This window comes from Coffea eugenioides, chromosome 6 (genome assembly GCF_003713205.1).
Source record: "Coffea eugenioides isolate CCC68of chromosome 6, Ceug_1.0, whole genome shotgun sequence".
Classification (NCBI taxonomy): Eukaryota; Viridiplantae; Streptophyta; class Magnoliopsida; order Gentianales; family Rubiaceae; genus Coffea; species Coffea eugenioides.
The window spans coordinates 20,661,758-20,680,039 of record NC_040040.1 but is presented as its reverse complement, the minus strand read 5'-3'; the positions used below and the strand labels follow the sequence as shown (position 1 = coordinate 20,680,039).

At 31.7% G+C, this 18,282-nt stretch overlaps 1 pseudogene; it reads left to right on the top strand.

Moving 5' to 3' along the window:
• Positions 1-1,051: 1,051 nt before the first annotated feature.
• Positions 1,052-3,061, top strand: LOC113773810 (annotated as a pseudogene).
• Positions 3,062-18,282: the final 15,221 nt, after the last annotated feature.

Genomic DNA, 18,282 nt, shown 5'->3' with positions numbered 1-18,282 from the left:
GCCATGACACTGGTCTAGTTCACTTGTCAATGAAAAAATCATTCAGCTGGTAAAACTTGGTCAAGAACTGGTCAAACCAATCAAAATTGGTAAAAAAACTGGACTTTTGAGCCGGTTCATACTTTTTCTTTAAAAAATTTTAAAGTCATCAAATTTACATAAATATAAAAGAAGAAGAAGAAGAAAAACATTTGAACCGGATTGACCTGGTTGAACCGTGAACTAGATGTGAGCCGAAAGTCCATCCACTTAATGGTCTGAATTTAAAAACATTGCTTTTGATACACTCATTTCTTTTTTTTTTTTCATACATTTTATAGTAGGGTTGTGTTTAAATGCTAAAAGTTATAATTTCTTTTTTTGTTTAGAAACCAATATTATTAAGTTTATATACACAAATTATGTAGCTTCCACCAGTTTGTTATCCCCTTTAAATCAAAAAGTATCTTTATATAATCTAGTGAAAAGTTGATTCATTGGAGTGAAATTGCTAATTCTATGATACAATTTAGGTAGCAATTGTTAATGTTGTCAAAGAAATCCTTGATACAATTTAGAAAACATAGTAATGAAGAGTAAACTATCAAATGTAACATTCATCCATTTAGACAATCGGAAACTAGTCAAATTATTTGGGATAACTTTTCGAAACAATATTGTAGTTTTGTAATGTAACGTATACAAGATAAAAATGTGATTAGAAAATATATTGATTATGCAAGTAAATAAATTTTGACAAATAATTCATTATCCAAGCAAACCTATTTCAAAACATTGCATCATTTCAGAGGTTAAATTTGAAATGAAAAATCAAATTGTAACGTATCTAGACTGGTTGAAATTAATTGTTTTGTATCTAGACCGCATAAACCTTTATTTCAAAGCATTGTTTTATTGTACATAGACAATCTAGTATATACAACCACCGTACCATTGTTTTATTGTACATCAGACAATCTAGTCAAAGTGTGCAGAAATCGTCATCGCTAGATAGTAAAATATAGGCTATAAAATTAAGCAGGATTTGGCAGTTGGTGTCCAAGTTATAGCCATGTCATTCAGACTTGTAACAGCAATATTAGCCTGTTTTCTAGTTCACGTCGCAGTTTGTGCAGCAGCTTCTGACGACGTTGGGTTCATCTATCAAGGATTTCAGTCATCAAATCTAAGCCTGTATGGATTAGCCAAAATCACCAACAACGGCCTCCTTCAGATAACCAACAACACCAAATTACAAACGGCTCATGCCTTCTATCCTAATCCCATCAATTTCAAGAAAACATCTAATAGTTCAGCTTTCTCCTTTTCCACCCAATTTGTGTTTGCTATGGTACCCGATGTCCCAGGCGCGACTAGTCCGGGAATGGCTTTCGTGATTGCACCAACAAGAGTCCTTGCACGAGGGCCTTCCACTAAGTTCCTCGGCCTCTTCGATGAAACCACCAATGGAAGTCCAAAAAATCATGTTTTTGCTGTGGAGCTTGACACCTTCCAAGAACAAGAATTTGGAGATATCAATGACAACCATGTCGGTATTGATATTAACTCTGTGAAGTCCAAGGTATTCCAACCAGCAAGTTATGAAGCTAATAACAAGAATTCATTTGACAACTTAACTCTTAGCAGCGGTCAACGGATGCAACTTTGGGTGGAATACGATGGGGTGGATAGGAGAATCAATGTTACATTGGCTCCAATAGTGGCTGCTAAACCAAATACTCCTCTTTTGTCTTTGTCATATGATCTTTCGTCAATTTTACTGCAAACCATGTATGTTGGATTTTCTGCATCTACTAGTCCAATCGAATTAGGGACAGTGCATTTTGTACTGGGATGGAGCTTCAAGATGAATGGGGATGTACAAGCGCTTGATCTCTCTCGGCTCCCCAAGCTACCACGGTTTGGACATAAGAAAGTGTCTAAATTTTTCACTGTGGGATTGCCCCTCCTCTCCTTACTTTTTCTGTTGATTGTAGCTTTTGGGGCAGCTTATTATTTAAGGAGGAAGTGGAAGTATGCAGAAGTGCTGGAAGAATGGGAGCATGCCTATGGACCTCACAGGTTCAAGTATAAAGATTTATACATTGCCACCAAGGGGTTTACAGAAAAAGAGCTGTTGGGGGAAGGCGGATTCGGCAGGGTCTACAAAGGTGTTTTGCCAACAAACAGGGTCGAGGTTGCCGTCAAGAAGGTCTCCCATCAAGCAAGACAGGGAATCAGAGAATTTATTGCAGAAATCGTCAGTATTGGACGCTTGCGCCATAGAAATTTAGTACCGCTCCTGGGCTATTGTCGGCGTAAAAGAGAGTTACTTTTGGTATATGAATTCATGTCCAAGGGTAGTCTAGACAGGTTTCTGTTCAACCAACCAAAGCGTACCCTCAACTGGAGCGAAAGATTTCGAGTCATCAGAGGTGTGGCGTCAGGATTACTCTATCTACACGAAGAATGGGAGCAAGTTGTGATCCACCGAGATGTAAAAGCCAGTAATGTATTGTTAGATGATGAACTGAATGGAAGATTGGGAGATTTCGGCCTAGCAAGGCTATACGATCATGGAACTCTACCTCAAACCACCCATGTAGCGGGATCTCTTGGCTACCTTGCCCCTGAGTATAGTAGGACAGGGAGGGCCACAACAAGCACTGATGTATATGCTTTTGGGGCCTTTTTGCTAGAGGTTGCCTGTGGAAGAAGGCCAATAGAACACCGAGCAGTACCAGAAGAGAATATCATTCTAGTTGATTTGGTATTTTCGTGCTGGAAAGCAGGTAATATTCTCCAGGCGGTTGAATAAAAGCTGGGTACTGAGTATGTGAAAGAGGAAGCAGACATGGTGTTGAAACTAGGCTTGTTATGCTCTCATTCAGAACCAGAGATTAGGCCAAGTATGAGGCAAGTTCTGTTGTACTTGGAAGGATCAGTTGCCTTGCCAGATTTATCAGTACTGGCCATGGACGTTTCTGCTGTTGGTCTTGGCTTCGGCCATCCTGCTGGCTTTGAAGATATTAAATCGTCATCATATACTGTAGAAGACTCAATTCTCTCTGGTGGTCGGTAATTAAGATGCTTAGCTTTTTGATTTTGTAAATTTGAAAAAAAGAAGAAAGATGAAAAGTTTTTTTTTTTTGTTTTGGGGGTAAGAATAAAATTTGGTAGGTTTGGTGACGATCATCACCACAACGAGTCACAATATGCATCTGAGCCAAAAAGATAATAGATTAGTTATAGATATTCTTACATATTGTCCACCAACACAACTTTCACATTAGTAGCAGGATTTGAATACACGACTTATTGTGAGGAATTGACCATTTTAAATGGTACAAGTTTGGAATTTTTATGGTGCAAAGTATTCAAAAATGAGAGTTTAGAATTTCATTGTGCAAGGTTCTCCAAAGTGGAGTTTTTTTTTATTTAAATTTAGGGTGAAAAGTGAAAAAGCACTACTACAAATTCTCCAAAGTTTAGGGGTATTTCAATATGCACTATTTTAATATTTTAAGTTTTTGTTCTTTTCTCCTCTTTTGTATTATCTTTTCTAGTTTCTTTATGTCTTGTAAAAAGACTCATTAATAGCACCTATTCATTAACATCTTTTCTCAGAACAAAATGAAATTGTTGCACTGATACATTTTCTGAATAATCCGGCAAAAGGCCAGGGACATCGTCCGTCCCGTCCCACCTATGAAGAAGGTCAAAGACGGCCAAGAGCACAAGAGCTTCGCCCATCAAATGCCCAAAGATTGAATCTATCTGGTTCTTTGCTCCAAAAAGACTCACATATTTTGTCACATGTTGAAGAGCTCAATGGATCCTTTTGTACATGGATTTGTAACACTTTGAATTTTAGATTCAGCCTTGAGTGGAGGGAGATTTATTCAAGGTTGGACGGTGGACGAGGTAGGGGGGAGGGGACTTTCTTACCAGTCCAAAGAATCGTCTGCCTCTTCATGACGTGTTTTTGTACCCTTTTTGTAGTAGTCAATTGTAACCCAACACCAATAGTCAAATCTCACCTTATAGAATTCCAACTTTAATCTCCGCTATAAGATCCCAAGTATAGAGGTTACGTGCTTCGCTGTGTACAAAATTTATTTTAAAAAAGGAAAGAAAAATAACCTATTTAACTCCTCATATTTTGAAACGAACTCTTTTTGTCTCTTAGGTTTAAAATGAAGCAAATTAGTGCTTTACATTATAAAAACGAAGCAAATTTGTTTCGAATGATGACTGGATATAGATTTTAGGAGTAAAATTGGGACATCAATTTAATTTCTTTCAAATCTCGATATAACTTATATGCCCATGACATTAAATCAACATAAAACTGAAAAAAAAATAAAAGTTATAACACCAAAAAAAAAACTCTTCTCACTAAAAAGTAAAAAAAATTTTGAGTTACAAAATTTTCCAACCCAGGGATAAAATTGGAACATCACTTAATTTTTAAATTTCTTTTTTGGAACTTAAGTTTTAATTTTTAAAGCAATCCCCATTTCCAGTTCAACTTACTCGTGCCTATTCTTTCCTTTAATGGTGTCTTTCTTATTTTCCTTGCCTTCGGTTCTTGTAACCGGTGTGCCTTTCACTTAATTTTTAAATATTTATTTTTCAACTTAAAAAATTTTAATTTTTTAGAGAGAAAGGTTTTGCTTGATGTTTTGAATATTTTTTTTTTCCTTTTTATGTTAAGTGCAAATCAAATATAGCTAGATTTGAAAGAAATTCAAGCAATGTTCCAATTTTACTTGTCAAATATATATTAGGTTATCATCCTAAGATTAATTTGCTTTATTTCAGAAGTAAAAGATGAAAAAAAATTCTTTTCCAAAATGTGAAGGATGAAATAGGTCATTCGAAATAAAGAATAGGAATGACTTAATAACTTCTAATTGGACTTAATCAAAATACTTATCAATCAATCAAATACCACATTTCTGCACAAACTGTGACACAGCATATTTAAATATTGCAAGTAGTTTTCCCATGTCACACGTTAGTTAGTGCTTGTTTAACTTTTTTTTTTTTAGAGAGGAGAAAACTTCTATGCCCTTTTTTTTTATATATAGGGATGCCATCCCTTAATTTATTTATAACCGAAAAGAGTACAGCGATTTAGAGGGGGGCCAAACCTGACCTCTGTTAAAGGAAAAGAAACATCTAATGATCAAAAAAATAAGACGCACATATGAAGGAATTTTAAAGACATAACAGATCAATCAAAAGAAATCATCCACATGAGGGTGCCCCACATTTGTGTGATTGCGAGTGAGCATGGGAATTTGGTTTAACATCTTGACGTGTTTGCATTGTTTTACCTTTTTTTGAAAGCTGTTTTCTCGATTTCTTTGAAATTACTTGGGTAAATTGCTCTTGAACTAGGTTCTGGTCTTGATCTTTGTCTTTTTGGTGTTGTGAATCATCATCTTCTTCTTCATTTTTGTCGTCATTGCATGTTGTACTTGAACGAATAAAAAGCATTTGATGTGGTCGGTGCTTGTTTAACTAGTGCTTCATGGATAATATTTAAGATCAAGCACAAATTTTAGTATATTTAAAATTGAATTTAATTGGTACACTTTTTAGATGCAAAAGGGAAGTCGGGGAAAATGAACCTTATGATCGATATTTCGCACAAAACCATTCCCCAGTGCTAACCACACAAAAATTCCCAGCAATAAAAATGTACACCTCGTTGAAAAAGTGTAATTTATTCATTTTCATTCTTTAGTTCCAATTTTAAATATTTATCACTCTTGCCCGACTTACTGATGCCCTAGTGGTGACAAACTCCAATTGGGTTTTATAAAGTAGCAAGGGCACTAATTAACCTATAACATTTTCTATTTATGGTGCATACACTTTCTTACATTTACACACTTCCTCAATTACTAGCATAGTCAGTTAAATGTTAAATTTGGGCTAACAATACAAAAAATTCCCTATAATTTGGCATATATACACACACTTTAACTCCATGTGGTTTGAAAACTTACAATTTAATCCCTGTGATTTGTAATCAAAGTGAAACTGTTAAATTTTCTGTTAGATTTAACAGTCACACTTTTCAAATAAAATTATTATAACATTACAAAATCACCTTTGAATCTAAGGTTAGCAAACTATTTTAAATCAAATTTGACAACAAACTATTTTTAGAAAGTTTTAAGGTAAAAGTGAAATTTTAGTTGCAAACTTATGTTTGCTTTATCTTCAATGCTATTTGTTGGAATGTCAGTCACCATCGTGATAAAAAAAAAAAACTTACATTTGTTTTACCATGATTTGTCCTTGCTCTTTTTTATGAGACAAAGTAAATATATGCGTTTTTACCACTGTGATAGCAATCCAACAGATAGCATTAACAACAAATCAAATACATATAAGCTTTTATCCAAAATTTCTTTTTCACCTCAAAACTTTTCAAAAATTATATTTTTCCTTCAACTTTTATTTAGAATATTATGTTGACGAGATAATGAAGGTTAATTTTGTAATTTCATAATAATTTTAGTTGAAAAGTTTGACTATTAAATCTAATGAAACATTTAACAGTTTCACTTTCATTACAAAGCATGGGGACTAAATTTTAGATCTGAAAATCATAGGGAGTTAAAGTACACATACATCATACTATAGAGATATTTTTTGTGTTTTACCGTTAAATTTCAAGTCTATAGGAACACATTTAGCTTGAGCTTTCCTGAAATGAACGGTCTCCTCCTAAGATGAGACTGATCCTTCTTCCACAGAGTTCAAGAAAACGTAAACAAAGCAGAAAACCAAAAAAAAAAAAAAGAAAAAAGAGTGCATAACAAACCAAAAAACAATTGTAGAAACAGTTTATTCCAGTTTTTTTTTTTAGCAGATGAAACTTGCAGGTTCAGTTTTAGTTTTTAAACACTTAAAAAAGAGGCATAATCTTAAACTTATTCTAATACTGATGAATGAAAAACACAATCTGGGTTTTAATGCATTGGTACATGCCTAGTCACCTTACACGCACGCATTTGACTGGCAATTACAGAAAACCTTAAACCCTTAATTTGAATGTATCCCCTCGGCACATGTATTTACTATCAAAGTCTGTGGACTGCACATAACAAAGGCTTTCGACAAATCTTTAATTAGTTTACTAACAAAGTCTACAGATTGCTAAGACTCCTCTACATTTGAAAGGCAATCTGCATGGCTCCCATCCCACATCCACTGCCCAATCTTGAAAAAAATTCGCACTCTTCAGCCCCGACTGCTCAAGTTTATTGTAGCAGTTCTTCACAAATGTTGAATTTTTATTTTTATCGAGTGAGGTTCAACATGCATATATGGGAATGGGGCTGGGGTGCCCCAATCCTCACCCCAATACAATCCTCTACATTTCTTTAGCCCGAAAATGAAAATGACTAACTGAAACCCTATCTACTCATAAATAAATAATCTAGTCGTGGAAAAAGTTTGGTGGTAGATTTGAGTCTATAGTGATTGATTGATAAATTAAGTCACACACTATGTGTGTGAAAATAGTGTGTGAAAATAATTCTCAGAAATTATGTGTGTGCAAGGCATTTGTCGAAAATAGAAAAATATACATAGATGAGTAGTCATAAGACAGCTACATACCATAACGGCTTGTTCCTAACACATCGGGATTTAAAAAAAGAAAGGTAAAATTTTTTTAAAAAATAATATATAGAATTTTTTTTAATGGGGGTGGGATTATCTGAATTTGAGAAAATTGCCTGTTTCATCCCTCACATTTTTTGGGAAAAAATTTTTTGTCCTTCACTTTTAAAACGAAGCAAATTTATTCATAATATTTTGAAAATGAAGCAAATTAGTCATAGAATGACAACCTAATATAGATTTTAAGGTAAAATTGAAGCATTACTTTAGTCTCTTCCAAATCTAAACATTTGATGTGCACATGACATGAAACCAATATAAGAAAATTTTGATTTTATGTGACGTGCATATCAAGCTTAGCTAGATCTAGAAGAAACTAAAGTAATGTTTCAATTTTATCTCTAAAATCTATATCAGATTATCATTTTGAGACTAATTTGCTTCATTTTTAGAATTTGAGGAACTAGTTGTTTCATTTTATCGGTGAGGAACTAAAATTTTTTGTAAAAATGTGAGGGAATAAATCATTTTGACGTAAAAGTAAGAAATTAGTTTAAAAAATGGAAAATGACTAGTTTCATTTCTCGCATTATACAAAAATATTCTTTTAATCCCTCACTTTTCAAACGAAGCAAATTCATCCCTAATATTTAAAAATTGAAACTATTACATCCTTGAAATTATCTTTCAATTTGAATCCAACCACCCAACAATCCGATTACAAATTTCGGGTGTATAATTGGCAGATCATTTGATTAACTCAAATTGATATTCACGTGAAATTTAATGAACCAAAAATTGAAAAATAAAAAATTTATAACATAAAAAAAGATTAATCTTGTAGACATTGTCAATGTATACACTAACAGATTCAAATATTTACCACTTCATTTCAATTTAAATTTGAACACCAAATTTTATATGTATGGTATATATCTAGACTTGCAAATGTATATATTAACAGTGTATGAAAAAATTTACCTAAAAAAGAAACCCTACTGTCCAAGACAAAAAATGGTCTTTTTATCTTATAATTTTTTATTTCTTTTCTTTTTTTAGTTCAATAAATGTCATGTGAATGTGACGAAGTTGACTAGGTGATCTATCAATTCTATTCTCGAAATTTAGTATTGGGTTACTTGATAGTTTAGTTCAAATTGAAAGTTACATTTAGGAATGTAATAGTTTTAATTTTTAAATATCAAGGATGAATTTGTTTTATTTTAAAAATAAGGGATAAAAAGAATATTTTTGTAAAATATAAGGGATGAAACATGTCATTTTTCCTTTAAAAACTGATGAAACAATTTTTGCAATGAGAGCAATTTTATACTATTTTGACAAAATCAACCTTTAACATTCAATGCCGTCGACGAGCAAATTTTTCCACTTCCCTTCCATCCACGCCGTCAACCTTTCCTCCATGCTTCACCACGGCATCATCCGTGACGTTTTTCCACCCGAATTGGATACCTTTATGGTGGGAACCTGCCTATGGTAGGAATGGTGGCAGGGAGCGACACGTGTTGGGGGCAAAACGGTCCAAACGGAGACGTTAAAGTGATGGTGAGCGCGTGGAGAGGAAATGAAGCAGACAGCGTGCGGAATGAAGCAAACAAAGCACACAGAGTTCCGTACTATCGTCCTGGGTTGGGACAGGATGTCTTATTGCAGGTTAGAAGGAGAGGCATTTATAATGGGTTTGTTTGGATTGCGATTTATTTGTCAAAATATATTTGCTTACATCATCATTACAATTTTCAACGCACCTTTTTATCTTTCCAATTATCTTTTTATCTCACATACATCACATCATAAAAAGTCCTACAGTAAAAATATCTCTAATAATTCACAATCCAAACAAACCCAAAATGTACCCATTACCGCAGCAAAAATGCTGCAAATGCCTTGGACAAAAAATGTGCGTAAAGAAGGTTCAGAAATTTGAAGAAAGAAAAAATGATTAGCGCACAGCAGTTATGAAAAAAAACTTATGCGAAGCAGTTTTTTTTTGTTATTTGAAATAACAGAAAAGTGTTGTATTCATGATTAAAATTGAGTACGTTACTTAGTGTGGAGTTTTAATATACTTGGATAAATACTCGATCGTATGTGAATAAATTAGTTTTTTTACACAAAAAATTTATGCATATATAAATTTTTTGTGTAAAAGTTTTATAGGAAAGTAACCGAAGAATTTTGTCCGCGCCACAGAAAAAATGGACAAGTCAAAAAACTTGGTCTGAAAGGGAAAGATACAGGTTAATAGCATTATTGTTTAAAGTTCTGAACAAAGAGATATATTTATGCTGGTTAAATGGCGGTACTTTGACATTTAGTAAAGGAAAATCATAGAAAGCAGTCCATTTACGGAAAAAAAGTGTCGGTAATAAAAATACCAGCTCTCAACGGCTTTGTTATCAGACCTCCAAAGAATCAGCAAAGTCCCAATAGTTGAGATACTAATTTTTTGCAATTTATGCGGAATTAAATTGTTTGTTGCAATGTAAACATATTAATGAAAATTAGTGATTGGAAAGCACTTAAGTCAAAAGGATTTGTGTAAAAGGGAAAGGAAATGCCGAAATGTACAGGGCTTGTATTTCACGATCGAAGGACTAGAGTGCTGTTTTTGAAAAGTACCCAGAAAAGTATGTAAGCCAAGCGGAACCGAATGTTTGTTAATTAAAATACCAAACCTTTGATTGTGTTTGAAATGTTATCCATTGGCATGGTAAAGTACCAAGTTTGCATGAAACACCTCATCTCTAAAACCGGTTTTGGACGTTTAAAAAATGTAAATGGTGGATTAAGCAAAATAAACCGGTTTTACAATAAAACACTTGCTCTTTATGGCTTTCCCGCATTATAGGAACAAAGTACCCAATTTTTGCATAAAAAAAAGTAGGTTTTGGATAAAATGAAAAAAAAAACCCGTTTGCAATAACACAGCAGCTATTGACGGCTTTCTTCCGTAATACGAACAAAGTACCCGTATTTGCATAACCCGCTTTATTTAGGAAATTAAATGAAATTATTCCATTTTGTCGTAAAACACCATCTCTTTATGGCTTTGCACTAGTATAAGAACAGAGTACGCTTTGTTTGCATAACGGCTGGTTATTTATCCGGAAAAAAAAACCAGCCTGTTTTTCAATAAAACAGTAGCTGTTGATGGCTTTCGTCCGTTAATGGAACACAGTGTCCGTGTTTCGACATACCATATTGTTTTTGGGATAAAAATATAATAAATCCATTTTGTCGTAAAACACTAGCTTTTTATGGCTTATCCAGCATTATAAGAATAGAGTAGCCTTTTAATTTTTTTTGCATAACACAATTTATTTATCGGATAAAAAAAAAATTAACACCGGTGTTCAGTCGAACACTAGCTTTTTACGACTTTGCTCCATTATAAGAACAGAGAACCCCGTTTTCCATTTGAAAATGTATGTGGCGGAGAAAGTAAAATAAACCGATTTCGAATAAAACAGTAACTGTTTATAGCTTATAAGAACTGAGTACCCGTTGTAGGGGTGGAAAATTTTGTTGACGGGAACAAAATTTTAATCAGGTTTGCAATAAAACACCCTGTATTTACGGCATTCGTGCAATAAATTTTGTGAATTGTAGTAAGTATATTTCAATTTCTAAATTTGAATTATGTATTTTAATATGTATATTTGAATTATATTTTAATATATTTCAATTTGTATATTTCAATGATGTATTTGAATAGGTATATTTCAATTATGTATATTATATATATTATATCAATGTGAATATATTTAGTTCAATTATGTATAATATTATATATATTATATGAATTGAAATAAATAATATATATTTATATAAATACATTTATTTATATATAAATTAATAAATATATTTACTAAATTTTGTTTCATAATATATATTAATATGTATATTATGCATAAATTAAATTCAATATTAATGTGTATTATATATTTTATACATTTGTAATATTATATATTTATACATACAGATTACAAATTTTTTATTTTATTTGTAGTATATTTTTATATATTTATAATATATTTGCATAAATATTAGATAATATAATATATAATATATTACACATTTATATAAATGTACATTTATACATAATATATAAATATTTATGTATATTTATAATAGACATTTATATTATTTATAATATCTAATATAATACATTTATACATTTACATTAATATACAAAATATTAATTTTACCTTTATACATAATATTAATGCATGTACACATTTATATTAATTATATTAATACATTTGTACATAATATTAATATATATTTATAATATATTAATTTATACATTTTTATAATATTGATTTATAATTTATATGTTTTTAATAATATACACTTATACATGTAAATGTACATTTATATTATGTATTATATATATTTATACATTTATATTAATATACATAGTATTAATTATACATTTATACATAATATTAACACGTATATACATTTATACTAATTATACAAATACATTGCTACATAATATTAATATATATATTAATTTATACATTTATACTAATATACACTTATAATATGTATGGAAAACAAAATCATATACAGCGGAAATATGTATGCAAAAAAAAATCATGCGAAACAAAATGTCGTTCCAGGTTCATATAATAGACAAACGCCATAAACAGCTGCGACTTTATAATATGTATGCAAAACAAGCCTTAATATACAGTTATTATAAATTTAAATTTTTATGCAAAACAAAATCATGAAATATGTATACAGCGGAAAAAAGATTATTTTAATAACTTTTTCTCTGCGCATAGGGCATGCCAATTTTTACATTTACTGAATAACAAATAGTGAAGCTGCTGTTTTTCTCTGTTCTTGTAATAGATAAAAGCCATAAAAAGGATACCTTTATGGTGAGAACGGGTTGACCGTGCCTATGGTAGGAAGGCCTCCAGAGGCCGACACGTGTTACAGGTGGATGGATTGCAGACGGAGACGTTTAGCCGTGGAATCGCGCGTGGAGATGCAACGTTAACATGTTGTCCGCTGCTGCAAGTTAACAGCAGAGGTTCGTACAGCCGTTTGCGTTTTCCAACGCAGTTTGGTGGGCCGGGGCAGTGTAATTGCAACTCAGAACCACTGCTCATTTATACATTTGCAAATCTACCCGTTAGCAAGGGGAAAATGCTGCCAAGGCCTTGGGCAAAAAATTATGCGTAAAGAACGAACCGAAGTTTGAACAAATAATAAATGTAAACCACGCATGCGAGCGGGATAATAACTTGGAAGAAGGAAAAGCAGAGGAGAGGTATCCGTACTACTCCCTCCATCGTACTTTGATAGTCCAATTTTGCTCTTGCGTCTGTCCCAAATTCTAGTACATTTTTCAATTGAATTGAAAATTTTAGTTGTATTTAAATTTTCGTAAAATAGCCTTATTAAATGTAAGTTGTTGTTACTATATACCCACTTTATATAATGAGAGTTGATTCTTTTTTTACCATTAATTGAAGTTTCCATAAAGTTGTAATGTAATTAATGTGATGGTATTTTAGGAAAAAAGTTACTTAAATTGATTGTTCGAACAAAATTAACTGCTTTTTCTTAGACCGTGCGAAAAACAAATTTGAACAGTAAATGTGGGACGGAGGGTGTAGTTTCGAGACAACGGCTCCAAACACTACCTTTATGGTAGGAAACCTTTGAGCAATCGTAACGTAGGCAGACCCGTAACAGGTGTATTTGTAAAATGAGGAGTTGACGGTCTGTTATCTTGCAGTGGTAACACCCGTGCAGATAAACAAAACAAGACGTATGCGGATGCGGATGCAGGCCTTTTTCCCCTCCAATTGCTGCGTTTAATGTGCAGTGTTTCCCCACTGCTTTAATACATTTTTAAAAATTGTGAAACTATAGTTTTTGTAATAAAATTAATAATAACATACCAACAACAAATACCCATGACATAAATATACGAAGCAATTACAAAAATATTTATGATTATGCACATGTAGTTTAAAATTTGCTCCCAAACACCGTGGAACTAAATTTTTCATTAAATTTGAGGACAGTACGGAAAAAAGACTGATTAATGAAAATACGATGTTAAAAAATTTTGAATTCACCGTCACAAAACATGAATTGGTGGGCAATACCAAAAAGCAGGGTACGTTAATCATATAATGAAGCAAAGTCATAAATTTGAAGGCAAAGTTTTCATTAATAAAAATGCCAGCTCTTCACCGCTTTGTTATCAGGCGTCCGATGTATGAGGAAAGTGGCAATAATTAATGTGGTAATTTATTCGGTTTATATAAGTTTTAAAATTCTTTTTGAATTTCGACAAAAAAAGAAATGAAAAATGTGTAAGACAAAGCACAAAAGTCAATTTGATTGGTGTGTTAGGGGAAAGAATAGCAGATATGTAATGTACCTGTATTTGACGTTCAAAATACTGCAGTGATGTTTGTGAAAAACACCGTAAAAAACATGTAATTAAAATGGAACCAATTTTGATTATTTAAAATACCCAATATGTGAATGTGTTTTAACTGATATCCATTGATATGCTAAAGCATCGTTATCCCACGAAATACCAGCACCTTAACACCCATTTTTTCCATAAACAAATTTATTGATGACATAAAATAAAACTATACCCATTTTCCAATAAATGGGTATTTCTTTGAAATACCCAGTGTATTATTGGAAAACGGTTTTATTTCTATTTTATCCAATTAATAAATTTGTTTATGGGAAAATGGATAGTATGTTGTTGTAATAGATAAAGCCATAAAGAGGTGGGGTTGTATTCGAAAACAAGTACATTAAAATTTAATCGGGTTAAAGAAGTTGTATTCGGAATAATGGGTTTTAAAGAGATGAAATTTGATGAAAAAATGATACTTTACGATATCAATGAATAACAGTTGAAACACATTCACAGACTTGGTATTTCAAATCACAGTATTCATTATTTAAAATACCAAATTTGGGAAAGTATTTGAACTGTTATCCAATGGTTTCGTAAAATAATATTTTTGGTGAAATAGCAGTTCTTGAACAGCTCTTTTGCCACAAACAAAATAATGTATCGGAATAAAAAAATCCGTCATCCAATAAAACACCAGCTCTTTATGGCTTTTATGTATTACAAGAACAGAGTACCCATTTTCCCATAAAACAGCAGCTTTTTATGGCTTTTATCTATTACAAGAACAGAGTACCCATTTTGTTACATAAAAAAAGTTATTTAATGGATGAAATAAAAAAAACCCATTTTGTAAGACAAAGCACAAAAGTCAATTTGATTGGTGTGTTAGGGGAAAGAATATCAGATATGTAATGTACCTGTATTTGACGTTCAAAATACTGCAGTGATGTTTGTGAAAAACACCGTAAAAAACATGTAATTATAATGGAACCAATTTTGATTATTTAAAATACCCAATATGTGAATGTGTTTTAACTGATATCCATTGATATGCTAAAGCATCGTTATCCCACGAAATACCAGCACCTTAACACCCATTTTTTCCATAAACAAATTTATTGATGACATAAAATAAAACTATACCCATTTTCCAATAAATGGGTATTTCTTTGAAATACCCAGCGTATTATTGGAAAACGGTTTTATTTCTATTTTATCCAATAAATAAATTTGTTTATGGGAAAATGGATAGTATGTTGTTGTAATAGATAAAGCCATAAAGAGGTGGGGTTGTATTCGAAAACAAGTACATTAAAATTTAATCGGGTTAAAGAAGTTGTATTCGGAATAATGGGTTTTAAAGAGATGAAATTTGATGAAAAAATGATACTTTACGATATCAATGAATAACAGTTGAAACACATTCACAGATTTGGTATTTCAAATCACAGTATTCATTATTTAAAATACCAAATTTGGGAAAGTATTTGAACTGTTATCCAATGGTTTCGTAAAATAATATTTTTGGTGAAATAGCAGTTCTTGAACAGCTCTTTTGCCACAAACAAAATAATGTATCGGAATAAAAAAATCCGTCATCCAATAAAACACCAGCTCTTTATGGCTTTTATGTATTACAAGAACAGAGTACCCATTTTCCCATAAAACAGCAGCTTTTTATGGCTTTTATCTATTACAAGAACAGAGTACCCATTTTGTTACATAAAAAAAGTTATTTAATGGATGAAATAAAAAAAACCCATTTTGTAAGACAAAGCACAAAAGTCAATTTGATTGGTGTGTTAGGGGAAAGAATATCAGATATGTAATGTACCTGTATTTGACGTTCAAAATACTGCAGTGATGTTTGTGAAAAACACCGTAAAAAACATGTAATTATAATGGAACCAATTTTGATTATTTAAAATACCCAATATGTGAATGTGTTTTAACTGATATCCATTGATATGCTAAAGCATCGTTATCCCACGAAATACCAGCACCTTAACACCCATTTTTTCCATAAACAAATTTATTGATGACATAAAATAAAACTATACCCATTTTCCAATAAATGGGTATTTCTTTGAAATACCCAGTGTATTATTGGAAAACGGTTTTATTTCTATTTTATCCAATTAATAAATTTGTTTATGGGAAAATGGATAGTATGTTGTTGTAATAGATAAAGCCATAAAGAGGTGGGGTTGTATTCCAAAACAAGTACATTAAAATTTAATCGGGTTAAAGAACTTGTATTCGGAATAATGGGTTTTAAAGAGATGAAATTTGATGACAAAATGATACTTTACGATATCAATGAATAACAGTTGAAACACATTCACAGACTTGGTATTTCAAATCACAGTATTCATTATTTAAAATACCAATTTTGGGAAAGTATTTGAACTGTCATCCAATGGTTTCGTAAAATAATATTTTTGGTGAAATAGCAGTTGTTGAACAGCTCTTTTGCCACAAACAAAATAATGTATCGGAATAAAAGAATCCGTCATCCAATAAAACACCAGCTCTTTATGGCTTTTATGTATTACAAGAACAGAGTTCCCATTTTCGCATACAACAGCAGCCTTTTATGGCTTTTATCTATTACAAGAACAGAGTATCCGTTTTCCCATAAAACAGCAGCTTTTTATGGCTTTTATGTATTACAAGAACAGAGGACACGTTGTTTTACATAAAAAAAGTTATTTAATGGATGAAATAAAAAAAACCCATTTTGGAATAAAACAGCAGTTATTTATTTTAAATACCTATTTATTGGATGACGGATGTAATTTTGTTTGTATGCGATAAAGATAATTTATGTACGATTAAATGGTTGTTAAATGGCTTAATTTTGATGGAAAAATGAAACTTTACGATACCGATGGATAACAGTTAAAACACATTCACAGATTTGGTATGTTTAATCATAGTGTTGATTATTTGAAATACGAATTTTGGGAATATATTGTAATTGTTATCCATTGGTATCGTAAAAGATCAAATTTCATGAAATAGTAGCTGTTGAAAAGCTATTTTCCATAAATAAATAAATCAATCGGATAAAAAAAATAAATCTGTTGTCCAATAAAAAAGGAGCTGTTTATGGGTTTCCTCTATTACAAAAACACAGTACCCATTTTCCCCATAAACGGCAGCTGTTTATGGGTTTTATGTATTATAACAACACAGTACCCATATTTCCATAAATAAATGTATTTATTGGAAGAAACAAAATTAACCCATTTTTGAATAAAACAGCAGTTATTTATTTGAAACAGCTATGTATTGGAAAAGGGGTATAATTTTGTTTGTGTCCGATAAACATTATTTTGTTATGAAGAAATGGTTGTTAAAGAGCTGGTATTTGATGTAAAAATGATACTGTATGATATCGACGGATGACAGTTACAACACATTCATAGATTTGGTATTTGAAATAAAGGAAAATTGTGGAAAACGTTAGTCATATTTTGCAAATTAACTTTTTTCGTCCGCCGCTCTAAAAAATGTAATTTTAAATCGCTTACAAAATTACATCGGTCAAATTTGGTACGTACTCAATTTTCGGAGTAGTTTTTTGATCGGAATTGAACCCGCGCAACGCACGTGGTCATGTTTTATATCCAATTGGTCAAAGCAAATTTGATATAATTGGATTCATAATTGCTGACATTTGTTAAAATTTATTGATCATGTGTGTCATTAGTTTTATTTTCTAAATCAGTGTATATATGAATTTAATTTCACGTGAATAGTGGAATACCATGTGAAATGAAATACACATATAGCACACAGTGTTCGTATTGTGTGAGTGAAATGAAATAGACGTATACATCAGTTAAAAAAAATTGATACTTTTTCACTTATATTCCTTTTGTTTGACTAAAAATTTGAATATAAAGAAGATTTTGAATTCAAAATATTAGCGAGTGTTTATATCGAATTAAATTTGGTTAGAAAAAGTAAGCAAAAGCAAACCGTGACAAAAACAAATGAGTGATGGGCACTTTCAAATTTTAACACAATCACAACGAAAGTAATTGAAGTGTTGGTTAGTGTAAATTTGTAAGCGAGGGAAAAATACACGCAAGCGAACTGGCGGACGAAAAAATTCATCCTCCAAAATGCGATGAACATTTTGAACGATTTTTGCTTTAAATGAAAATGATTGGATCCATTTGAATTATATGTTTTTGAGGGCGCTTTGCAAA